Source organism: Ornithorhynchus anatinus, chromosome X1, assembly GCF_004115215.2.
Source record: "Ornithorhynchus anatinus isolate Pmale09 chromosome X1, mOrnAna1.pri.v4, whole genome shotgun sequence".
Lineage (NCBI taxonomy): Eukaryota > Metazoa > Chordata > Mammalia > Monotremata > Ornithorhynchidae > Ornithorhynchus > Ornithorhynchus anatinus.
In genome coordinates, this window is record NC_041749.1 from 88,940,131 (window position 1) to 88,951,116 (window position 10,986).

General features: G+C 48.1%; 1 non-coding gene across 1 annotated transcript; it reads right to left on the reverse strand.

The window, feature by feature from the left end:
* Window positions 1-10,173: 10,173 nt before the first annotated feature.
* LOC114807176 lies at window positions 10,174-10,311 on the reverse strand. The gene has a single exon (XR_003755229.1). It is a non-coding gene; the product is annotated as a small nucleolar RNA SNORA7 (small nucleolar RNA).
* Window positions 10,312-10,986: the final 675 nt, after the last annotated feature.

Below are 10,986 nucleotides of genomic sequence, written 5' to 3' on the forward strand. Positions count from 1 at the left end.
GATCCTGAGTCATCCCTGGCCTGAAGTCTTCTGGGAAGACGAGCCACCTGTTGTTGTTGCCTTATGCTGCCGAGTCGTGTCCGACCCATAGCGACGCCACGGACACATCTCTCCCAGAACGTCCCGCCTCCATCTGCAGTCGTTCTGGTAGTGTACCCATAGAGTTTTCTTGGTAAAAATACGGAAGCGGTTTACCATCGCCTCCTTCCGCGCAGTAAACCTGACTCTCTGCCCTCGACTCTCTCCCGTGCCGCTGCTGCCCAGTACAGGTGAGTTTTGACTTGTAGTAGACTGCCTTCCACTTTCTAGCCACTGGCCAAGCTAGGAATGGAATGGTTATAATAATGTTGGTATTTGTTAAGCGCTGACTATGTGCAGAGCACTGTTCTAAGCGCTGGGGTAGACACGGGGGAATCAGGTTGTCCCACGTGGGGCTCACAGTCTTCATCCCCATTTTACAGACGAGGCAACCGAGGCACAGAGAAGTGAAGTGACTTGCCCACAGTCACACAGCTGACAAGTGGCAGCGCTGGGATTCGAACTCATGACCTCTGACTCCAAAGCCAGTGCTCTTTCCACTGAGCCACGCTGCTTCTCTAATGGTTATGCCTCTGCTTCACTCTTCCTCCCATAGTCGAGGCTGGTAGAGTACCGGAAATTACTACAGGTGCGACCCGAGGGGCGCTGAGCCACCTAGATCCCCTCTATTAGTGATCCTCATGGGGTGGGGCAGGGACTGTGTCCAACCTGATAAACTTAGTATCTACCCTAGGGCTTAGAACAGTGCTCGACACATAGTAAGCGCTTAGCACATGTACTAGTAATAATAATAATCCTCTCCAGAGCAAATATGAGGTCTGGTTTAACCCAGAGCCCCCATGTTGGAGCAATCCCAAATCCTCTGCTACTACTCCGGGACCAGAGGTCAAGAAATCTAAAGTCTAGCCCTGCCCGTGCTCTTTGACATCAGCTCTCCCTCTCAGAGACTCAGTTTACACAATAAGACTTATGCTACCTCCCCCTGTCCGACCGGAATGTGGACGGGATCAAGTTAGCTAATGTCGGCTTTCCGGGGGATGTTGCTGTCAAAATGTAAGGTTTCTGTTAGCGTCTTTAAGCTCGATGTGGGCAGGAACGTGTCTACCAACTCTTCCGTTGACTTGCTCCCTCGATTCACCCCTCCCTCGGCCCCACAGCACTTATGTTCATACCCATAAGTTATTTCTCCACCTCTAGACTAGACAGAGAAGCAGCGTGGCTCAGTGGAAAGAGCACGGGCTTTGGAGTCAGAGGTCATGGGTTCTAATCCCGGCTCTGCCGCTTGTCAGCTGTGTGACTTTGGGCAAGTCACTTAACTTCTCTGTGCCTCAGTTACCTCATCTGTAAAATGGGGATTAAGACTGTGAGCCCCACGTGGGACAACCTGATCACTTTGTATCCTCCCCAGCACTGTTCTTTATCAGTGTTCTTTAGCACTGTTGGATCATTATTATTATTATTAGACTCTGAGCTTGTTGTGGGCAAGGAATGTGTTTACCTGTTCTGTTGTACTCTTTCAAGAGTTTACTACAGTGCTCTGCACACAGTAAATGCTCAATAAATACGATTGATTGATTGATTAATTGTTATATTGTACTCTCCCAAGGGCTTAGTACAGTGCTCTGCACACAGTAAGCCCTTAATAAATACCACTGACAGGTTATGTTGTGCTCTCCCAAAGGCTTAGTACAGTGCTCTGCATACAGTAAATGCTCAATGAATACGATCGATTGATTGATATTAAGTCCTTATTATGTGCAAAGCGTTAGAGGGAATACAAAATAATCAGATCAGGCAGAGTCTCTGTTCCACATGGGGCTCATAATTTTAAGAGAGCAGATATCTCATCTCCATTTTAATGGCGAGGGCACTGGGGGTCTCAGAGAAGTTGTTACTTGCCCTAGATCACACAACGGACTAGAGGCAGAGGTAGTTTTAAACCCACCGGGCCACCCAACCCCCTTATTCATTATACAAGAATCTTGGACTCTGCATTACATTTCCTGGAACTGCCTGGAAGACACACATCCCTCTTCTCAAATAAAGTATCTTGGGACACGGCTCAACTTTCACAGATAAAAACCCATCAGATCCAGGTCAGATAAACTAATGAGAAGCAGCGTGGCTTAATGGAAAGAGCCCGGGCTTGGGAATCAGAGGTCATGGGTTCTAATCCCAGCTCTGCCACTTGTCAGCTGTGTGACTTTGGACAACTCACTTAACTTCTCTGTGCCTCAGTTACCTCATCTGTAAAATGGGGATTAAGACTGTGAGCCCCACCTGGGACAACTTGATAACCTTGTATCTCCCCCGGTGCTTAGAACAGTGCTTGGCACATAGTAAGCACTTAACAAATACCATTATTATTATTAATAAAGGGAAAACACAGCACTCAGAAAATCAGCATTTTGTAGCTTCCCAATCCAGCCTCGCAGGCATGAACCAAATTTGGTATTTACTAACAAATTAGCTGTTGCATGTAATACATCCCATAAGCAAGATAATAAATGATCAAACAATACAAGAAAATCTATAGAGGAATAAAATGCCTAGAGAGAGGCAAAATTAATCACAGAAAATTCACATGGGCATTCTTCTTCGGGGCTAAACTCAATCAGGATTAATTAAGAATGAATAAAATTGTATTTTCAATGAAAGTAACTTAGAGTTTTTATTTGGTAAATGACTTCATTTCAATGAGCGGCTAACCTCCTTAATGTCAGTTGGAGGTGAAAATAGAGCATTACTCGTTCAGTAAGTCATGGATAACTGTTCCGAATTTAGATTGCTTTGGGAGTTTTAATTATGAAAACAGGTGTATAGGTTCTCTCAGGATATTTAGGAGAAATAAACACCTGGGATGAAGTTAAAATGAGGGCTCAAATTCTCTCGGATGCCAGTTTATAACATCATTTACCGGGTAGGTTGAAACATTTTTAGGTCTCACACTAGGAAATAAATCAGGTCCTCCTAGGACAAAACTCAAAAAGCCAACTTGAGCATTTCATGACAATATGTAGTTACATGATTTACGGTCTTTAAATCCATCAATCTATAGGTCAATCAACATGGTATTTATAAAGTGCTTACTGTGTGCGGAGCGCCACACTATATTAAGCACTTGGGAGAATACAGTATAATAGAGTTGGTGGACACATTCCCTGCCCTCAAGGAGTTTACAGTCTAGTGGGGGAGACAGACATTAAATTAAATTACAGGCAGAGGAAGGCTTTGCTTTTTTTCCAAAAGAGTGCTAAAATAATTGAAGGAAAGCATGCATTATGGTAGAAATTCCATTTAATATACAAAATTATAAAGCGGGAAACAAGATTTGGAACCCCCTCCCCCAGGCCCCTGTCCGATTGCACTTCTAGCCCCCCACATTCAATCCAGGCCTGAGAAGAAGTTGAGGCCATTGTTAAATCCCTCAATTCTCCTTCTCGGTAGGGTAATCAATCAATCCATCAATTGTATTTATCGAGCGCTTACTGTGTACAGAGCATTATACTAAGCGGTTGATAGACACGTTCCCTGCCCACAGTGAGTTTACAGTCTAGAGGGTACACAACAGGGATGTGAATTGCCTAAAGGTCATTTAGGTTAGGGGCATGCCTGGATTCCTCTTTCGGATGGTCTTCCACCCAGTCGAAGGGGATGATTTATGACCTGCCAGTGATTTATGATGGAGCCACTGAGGAAGTGATAATAACAATAATGTTGGTATTCGTTAAGCGCTTACTATGTGCAGAGCACTGTTCTAAGCGCTGGGGTAGACACAGGGGAATCAGGCTCACAGTCTTAAAAATTAATCCCCATTTTACAGATGAGGTAACTGAGGCGCAGAGAAGTTAAGTGACTTGCCCACAGTCACACAGCTGACAAGTGGCCGAGCCGGGATTCGAACCCATGACCTCTGACTCCAAAGCCCGTGCTCTTTCCACTGAGCCACCCTGCTTCTCAGGGCTCGTGGAATACCCCACCCTCTTCCTTCCCCGGCTCCCTCTCCTTTGTCTCTATGCCAACCGAACAGTAGATGAGGGGGTGAGATATAAGGAGTCTGCTTATCTGGTCATCTTGAAGGACTCCACTTGAGAAACGGGTCGCGGTTCAAAACGACACTAATCTTTCCTGGAACCCCTTTCTTCTGGCTTTTGGCAGATTTGGCTAAAGTGAACCTTTTGTTGTGTTTCCAGTTACAGTGCTAGAGAAATGTTTTCTCTGGAGAACACATTGATTTTAGCTCAGCAGCCACTTGGTTGTTTTTGCTTTCCTTGACCTTTGCGTGTGAAGGCTTGTTGATCACTTCTCAGAAAAACATTAAACAAATCATTAATCCAACAATCCTAAAAAAAGAACCGAGGTCAATTTAGGAAGCGGGCGGCACTGGCTCCCGGCTTTCTGATGCGGATCTGAAAGCGGATACAAGAAGTAGAAGTTTGGGAGATTAGTAATGTCAGTGATGGGGAGCTCCAGGAGGAAACCGGAGTCCCAGGTGGCTTGGTGTCTGAAAGAGCACCAGGCAACCTGCGAGGTCTCAGGAGGTGCAAGTTTTCTCCCTTTTTTTCGGTCTCTTAGTTTCCTTATTTGTTTCCTAACGCAGCCATTTAAATTAGCAACATGGGTTGAAAAGTTGCCCAAATGCCACTTTCCAGCCGGGACTGCTGGAAGATCTCAGCTGCCCACGGCTAATTGAACGTAAGCTCACCGTTGGCTGCTGGACCCCCGGTGCATGAGGTGAGGAAAGAAGGTGGAGCAAGAGGTGGATGCTTTGGGAGTCACCACCCTGGCGGTCTGGTTCCCTCCCACCTCTCCGCTGAAAGCGGGAATTTAATGGGTCTTGTCAGAAACTTTTCAGATGGCAAAATAGAACCCCCAAATTTGTCACTGTCCCGCCAAAGGAATACCGGTATGTCTTTCCTCCCCCTTCCCCAAAACATGGGGCTGCTTCAGAGACCTCCAGAATCATCCCGGGGTTTGGCATCCACCCTCTCTCCTCCCGAGGGGAAAAGAGGGAGAGGAAGACTGAAAAACCATTCTTCACTTTCAGCAACCAGCCCTCTTGAAGCTGGACTGACTAGCTGGATTCCAAATGATTCCTTTTCCATTTGGGGGTGCTTATCTGAACAGCCAAGACAGTGGGTTGAGGGGTAAATTTTTAGGGGTACTTTTTAGGACTTCTCAAAAAAAGACCTGTCATGGAAAAAGAAAAACCACGGGCTTGAGGACAGTGGGAACACCTTTTGCCAGTGACTTTGAGGGTTATTTGGGCCAGAAGAAGGCCTGGGAGAATCCCCCACCCCAAGCTGCTAGAAATCTCTAGGGGAACATGGAAGCACCTCAACTCACTTGGAATCACCTCAGATGAGAGTCAGCCAGTCAGTTGATCACAACTCTCGCAGTGACTCCGAGTTTCTGGAAAACCTGGGGCCTCCCTTAAGTTCGGGGTGCAGGGAGGGACGTCTTCCCCCGACACACACACATGTCATTTCACCGTGTGGGAAGACATAAAGAAATGGCAACCGGAAATGAGGCAGGCTGCTCATCTGGTACCCTTCCCCTCAGAATCCCATTCAGCAGCGTGGCAGGGTGAAATATTCCCTTGTCTTTTTTGAGAAGGCTATCCTACATGCCGCACACTGACTTCCTCTCCAGCCCTCCATTTTGTAATGAGCCCAGGTCCCCGGGAATCAGAAGTCATTTCAATCCAGGGTCCACTTGGTGGCCTATTTGAAAGATGCTGGCAGGCTCACGCAAGCCACGATTAAATTGAAAATGCCCAGGGACCTTCAGGTCCCTGCAAGGGCTTCACCACACGGAATCTGTCACGATCAATCGATCGATCGATCAAACAGATCTATTGAGTGCTTACTGTGTGTAGAGTCCTGTACTAAGCGCTTGGGCGAGTACAGTACCACAGAGTTACTAGACACGTTCCCTCCCCATAGCGAGCTTACGGTCCTTTTAGGGGCCAGCCAGAACCAATATCAATAATTCAATCAATCAGTGGTATTTATTGAGCACGTCCTGTGTGCAGAGCACTAAGCGCTGGGGAGACTACAACAGAACAGAGTGGGTAGACACGTTCTGTGCCCGCAAGAGCTGCAGTAGCCTTTCTGGTCCCACGGATGGGAACTTTGGCCCTGTGGAAACTCTCACCACGGGGACCTGCTGCTAATAATAATGATTATTATGGTGTTTGTTAAGCTTACTATGTGCCGAGCACTGTTCTGAGCGCTGGGGTAGGTCCAAGTTAATCAGGAGGGGCACAGTCCCTGTCCCACATGGGGCTCGTGATCTAAATCTGCATTTTACAGATGAGGTGACTGAGGCCCAGACGAGTTAGGTTCATTCAGTCGCATTTATTGAGCGCTTCCTGTGTGCAGAGCACTCTACTAAGTGCTTGGAAAGTACTGGCTCGCCTAAGGTCACACAGCAGACACGTGGCGGAGCCGGGATGAGAGCCCAGGTCCTTCTGACTCCCAGGCCTGTGTTCTATCCACTAAGCCGCGCCGCTTCTCGTCACCTGGACCCTGTTATGCTTTCCTGCTGAGCCCCTGGTGACAGGGTTACGGGCGATGACAGCAGGGAGCCCTGCTGATAGGATTTGGGTGGCTTTGGCAGCAGCGTTCCTCACAGATGGTAGAATCAGCAGAGGGCCCCAGGTGACGGGGGCACTGGCGACCTGTCTCAGAATGGTGCCGAGAGGCATCCCTGGGTGGCGGCCGGTTGCTCGGCTGGCAAGACCTAGCCAGCGGTGGCTCCGAGTTCCTTACTCACTTCTGCCAGAACACGTGTTTTCACTCTGCATCTTGGCTAGAAGGAGACTGTAGGATTAGGGAATGTTCTCTTGACGATGCGCATCTGTTCCGATTCAGCGCAATGCGGTGTTGGAAAAGACGGTCGTGCGCATGCGTGTGGGGTGGGGCATGGGGTGAGTACTACAACGTGAGTTTTCCTTAATTCAGGGTTCTGCGAGAAGGTAACCTCCATGTCATAGTAGAACTGAGCGTGCTTGTGTGTCTGGGTCTGCATGTCGTTGTCGGTACCTACAGGTTTTTACAGTCATGATGTGGTGCTCAACAGTGTGGATGCATCGTGAGTGTCTGTAGAGTGAAATGTGCTTTCCCTCAGACTTCAATCAACTGATGGTATTTAGCGAGCGCTTCTTTTGTGCAGAGCACTGTCCTAAGTGCTTGGGAGAGTACAATACGGTTGGCAGGCACGATCCCTGCCCGCAAGGAGCTTACAGTCTAACGAGGGGCTTACAGTCCGATGACTTACATGCCATTTGTGAGATTCCATTCCACCAGCTCCGACACGATGACCGGACGCTAAAGAGAAAAATCCCTCCCCACCAGCCCCCTTCCCTTGTTCCTGAGGGTGGGGAATTTCTGCTCCCCGGCAATAGAAATTTTGTTCCTTCGCCCTCGTCTCCCCATCTCCATGCTCCAGTACAGATGTACCTCATATACAGTGGAGCTACGATCTGGGAAAATATGACCGAATTATGAATGGCTACAGTGTGGAGCACGTTTTCCAATAGACTTACAAACTGTAAATCGGGGACTGTTCCAAAGCCTCTGGAAAAAATAATGAAATTCCTATACATGTTATGTGCTGCTATGTGCAGCAGTACGGCGTAGTGGATAGAGCACAGGCCTGGGAGTCAGAAGATCATGGGTTCTAATCCCGGCTCCGCCACTTGTCTGCTGTGTGCCCTTGGGCAAGTCACTTCCCTTCTCTGTGCCTCAGTTACCGCATCTGTAAAATGGGGATTGAGACTGTGACCCCCCCACATGGGACAGGGACTGTCCAACCCTGATTTGCTGGCATCCATCCCAGCACTTAATACAATGCCTGGCAAATAGTAAGCACTTAACAAATATCATCATTATTATTCAGCATTCCTAAACTCTTGTTTAATCTTTGTTTCGGTAATTCAAAGCATAACAACACAACATTAACACTCGTAGTATCATTATGAATCTTTGCAGGAGGCCAAAAAACCGGAAGCTTGTTTGCTGACAATGTTAGTGGTTTTTCAACTTTAGTAAAGAATTTGTCCTATTTGGATAGGACAACAGTCTTCTTGTCTTCATAAAGTACCTGTCAGCGGGTCAACACCTTTTGAATGCCATTTCACACCTCTAAACTTCTCTCTCCATCCGTGTCTTCTTTGATTTTTTTTATAAATTCATCTGCTTTCTTGAAAATTGATGAAACGCTTCTTCAACCCCCAGTTTTAGCTGGAGGTGGAGAGAATGTAACCTCTTGAACTATTTTGGCATTTTGCAGTGATCACTGGATTATTGCAGCGTCAAACAGTGACGGCTGTGTGTGTGTGATGGAGTGATTGACTGTGCCGGCTAGATGGTATTTGTTAAGCTCTTACCGTGTGCCAGGCACTGTACTAAGCACTGGGGAAGATACAAGACAATCGTGGATACAGTCTCTGTCCCACACAGGGCTCACAGTCTTAATCCTCATTTCACAGATGAGGTAAATGAGGCTCAGAGAGGTTAAGTGACTTGGCCAAGGTCACAGAGCAGACAAGTGGCAGAGCCAGGATTAGAACCCGGATCTTTCCGACTCCCAAGCCCATGCTCTAGCCACTAGGCCAGTCTGTATTGGTATAGGGTGCCCCTTATCCCCTGTCCCCCATCTCCCTCTCTATTTGTAACCTCTTGTCCCCCTTTTCTCAGTCCTCTCCTTTCTCTAGTCCTCTCTCTGCCCCCTTTGTCTCTGTCTTTCCCTCTCTTCTCTCTTTCTCTCTTTCTGTTTCTGTATACTAATATCTATCTATCTATCTATATATATATATATACTCTAGCTAATATCAATTGTGGTATTTAAGTGCTTACTATTTATTTATGGTCTCAGTTAAAGCGCTTGCTCTGTGTCAAGCACTGTTCTAAGCGCTGGGTAGAGGCAAGTGAATGAAGTTGGACACAGTCCCTGTACTGAATGGAGCTCACAGTCTCTAAGTGTTATAATCATAATAATAATGGTACTTGTTTAGCACTGATTATGTGCCAGGCACTGTACTAAGCGCTGGGGTGGATACAAACAAATCGGGTTGGACACTGTCCCTGTCCCACGTGGGGTTCACGGTCTCAATCCCCATTTTCCAGATGAAGTAAATGAGGCACAGAGAAGTGAAGTGACTGGCCCAAGGCCACACAGTCGACCAGTGGCAGAAGCAGGATTAGAACCCATGACCTTCTAACTCCCAGGCCTGAGCTCTATCCACCACGCCATGCTGCTTCCCTAGCACTTCCCAGCACCGTACGAATCGCTGGGGTACATACAAGATAGGCCCGCCGCAGTCCCCATCCCACACAGGGCTAACAGTCTAAATAGGAGGGAGAATAGGGATTGTAACCCCATTTTTATAGATGAGGAAACTGGCACCCAGAGAAGTTAAGTGACTTACTCAAGGTCACACAGCAGGCAAGTCGCAGAGCCAGGATTAAAACCCAGGTCTCCTGGCTCCCAGGCCCGGGCTCTATCCACTAGGTCACGCTGCTCCTCAAGCTCGCTATCTTTCTGTCTCCTCTAACTTTTCAGTTTGCTCTCTGTCCCACTTTAACCTCTCTGAAATTTTACACAGGAATGAGACCCTGGAGACATGGCTTCTAGGGGTCTGGTCTTGTCTTATGCTTCCAAGTCATAAGAGTGATGGTATTTGTTAAGCGCTTACTATGTGCCAGGCACTGTACTGAGCACTGGGGTGGATCCAAGCAAACCAAGTTGGACATAGTCCTTGCCCCATGTGGGGCTCACAGACTCAATTCCCATTTTCCAGATGAGTAACTGAGGCCCAGAGAAGTGCAGTGACTTGCTCAAGGTCACACAGCAGAAGTGGTAGAGCTGGGATTGGAACCCACGACCTTCTGACTCCCAGGCCCGGCTCTATCCACTACTCCATGCTGGTTCTCTTCCATAGCGACTCCTTGGACACATCTGTCCCAGAGCGCCCCACCTCCAACTGCAATCGTTCCGCTAGTGTGTCCATAGGGTTTCCTTGGTCCAAATCCGGAAGTGGTTTACCGTCGCCTTCTTCCGCGCAGTCAACTTGAGTCTCCGCCCTCGACTCTCTCCCGTGCCGCTGCTGCCCGGCGCAGGGGAGTTTTGACTCGTAGCAGATGGCCTTCCCCTCGCTAGCCACTGGCCAAGCTAGGAATGGATTGGGCAAGTCTCTGCTGGACTCTCCCTCCCGTAGCCGAGCCTGGCAGAGTACTGGAAACTCTCCAGGTGCCGTCCTGGGAGGGGTCTAGAGGCTTATTTGGTCCTTTATGGTTGCTTGCCAGAGGGGGTGGGGCCATGTGGGGCCTGGGCCTCAGTACCCAAACCAACTGTCACAATTCGTCCTAGGCCCATCCCTGGTCAGGGTCCTCAGTAAGGGCTTCAGGGCCAGCAGCCCCACCCTTTATATTGGGGTTCCCCGAAATCCTTCCAAGGTTCCAATCCCTGACCTAGGGCGATCCCAAGTTCTCCAGTGTTCATTCATGGAGCAACTTTGAATGAATGAACAGGTACCTTAACAAAGGCTACTCATCCTCGGATAGCCGGGCTCTGTTTAACTGAGTTTTCCAGATGTGCAGAATCCAGAAACTGGGGGGGCGGGGAGGAGGCGTGTGGTTTTTTTGTTTGGGTTTTTTCTTTTTTACTGTACTCAGATTGAGAAGCAGAGTGGCCTAGTGTAAAGAGCACGGGCATGGGAGGCAGAGGACCTGGGTTCTAATCCCAGGTCTGCCACAAATCTGCTCTGTGACCTGGGACAAGTCACTAAACTTTCTGTGCCTCAGTTCCCTCATCTGCAAATGGGGATTCATTACCTAGTCTCCCTCCTGCTTAGACTGTGAATCCCATGTGGAACCTGATGATCTGGTATCTACCCCAGTGTTTAGTACAGTGCCTGGCACATAGTAAGTGCTTAACAAGTAC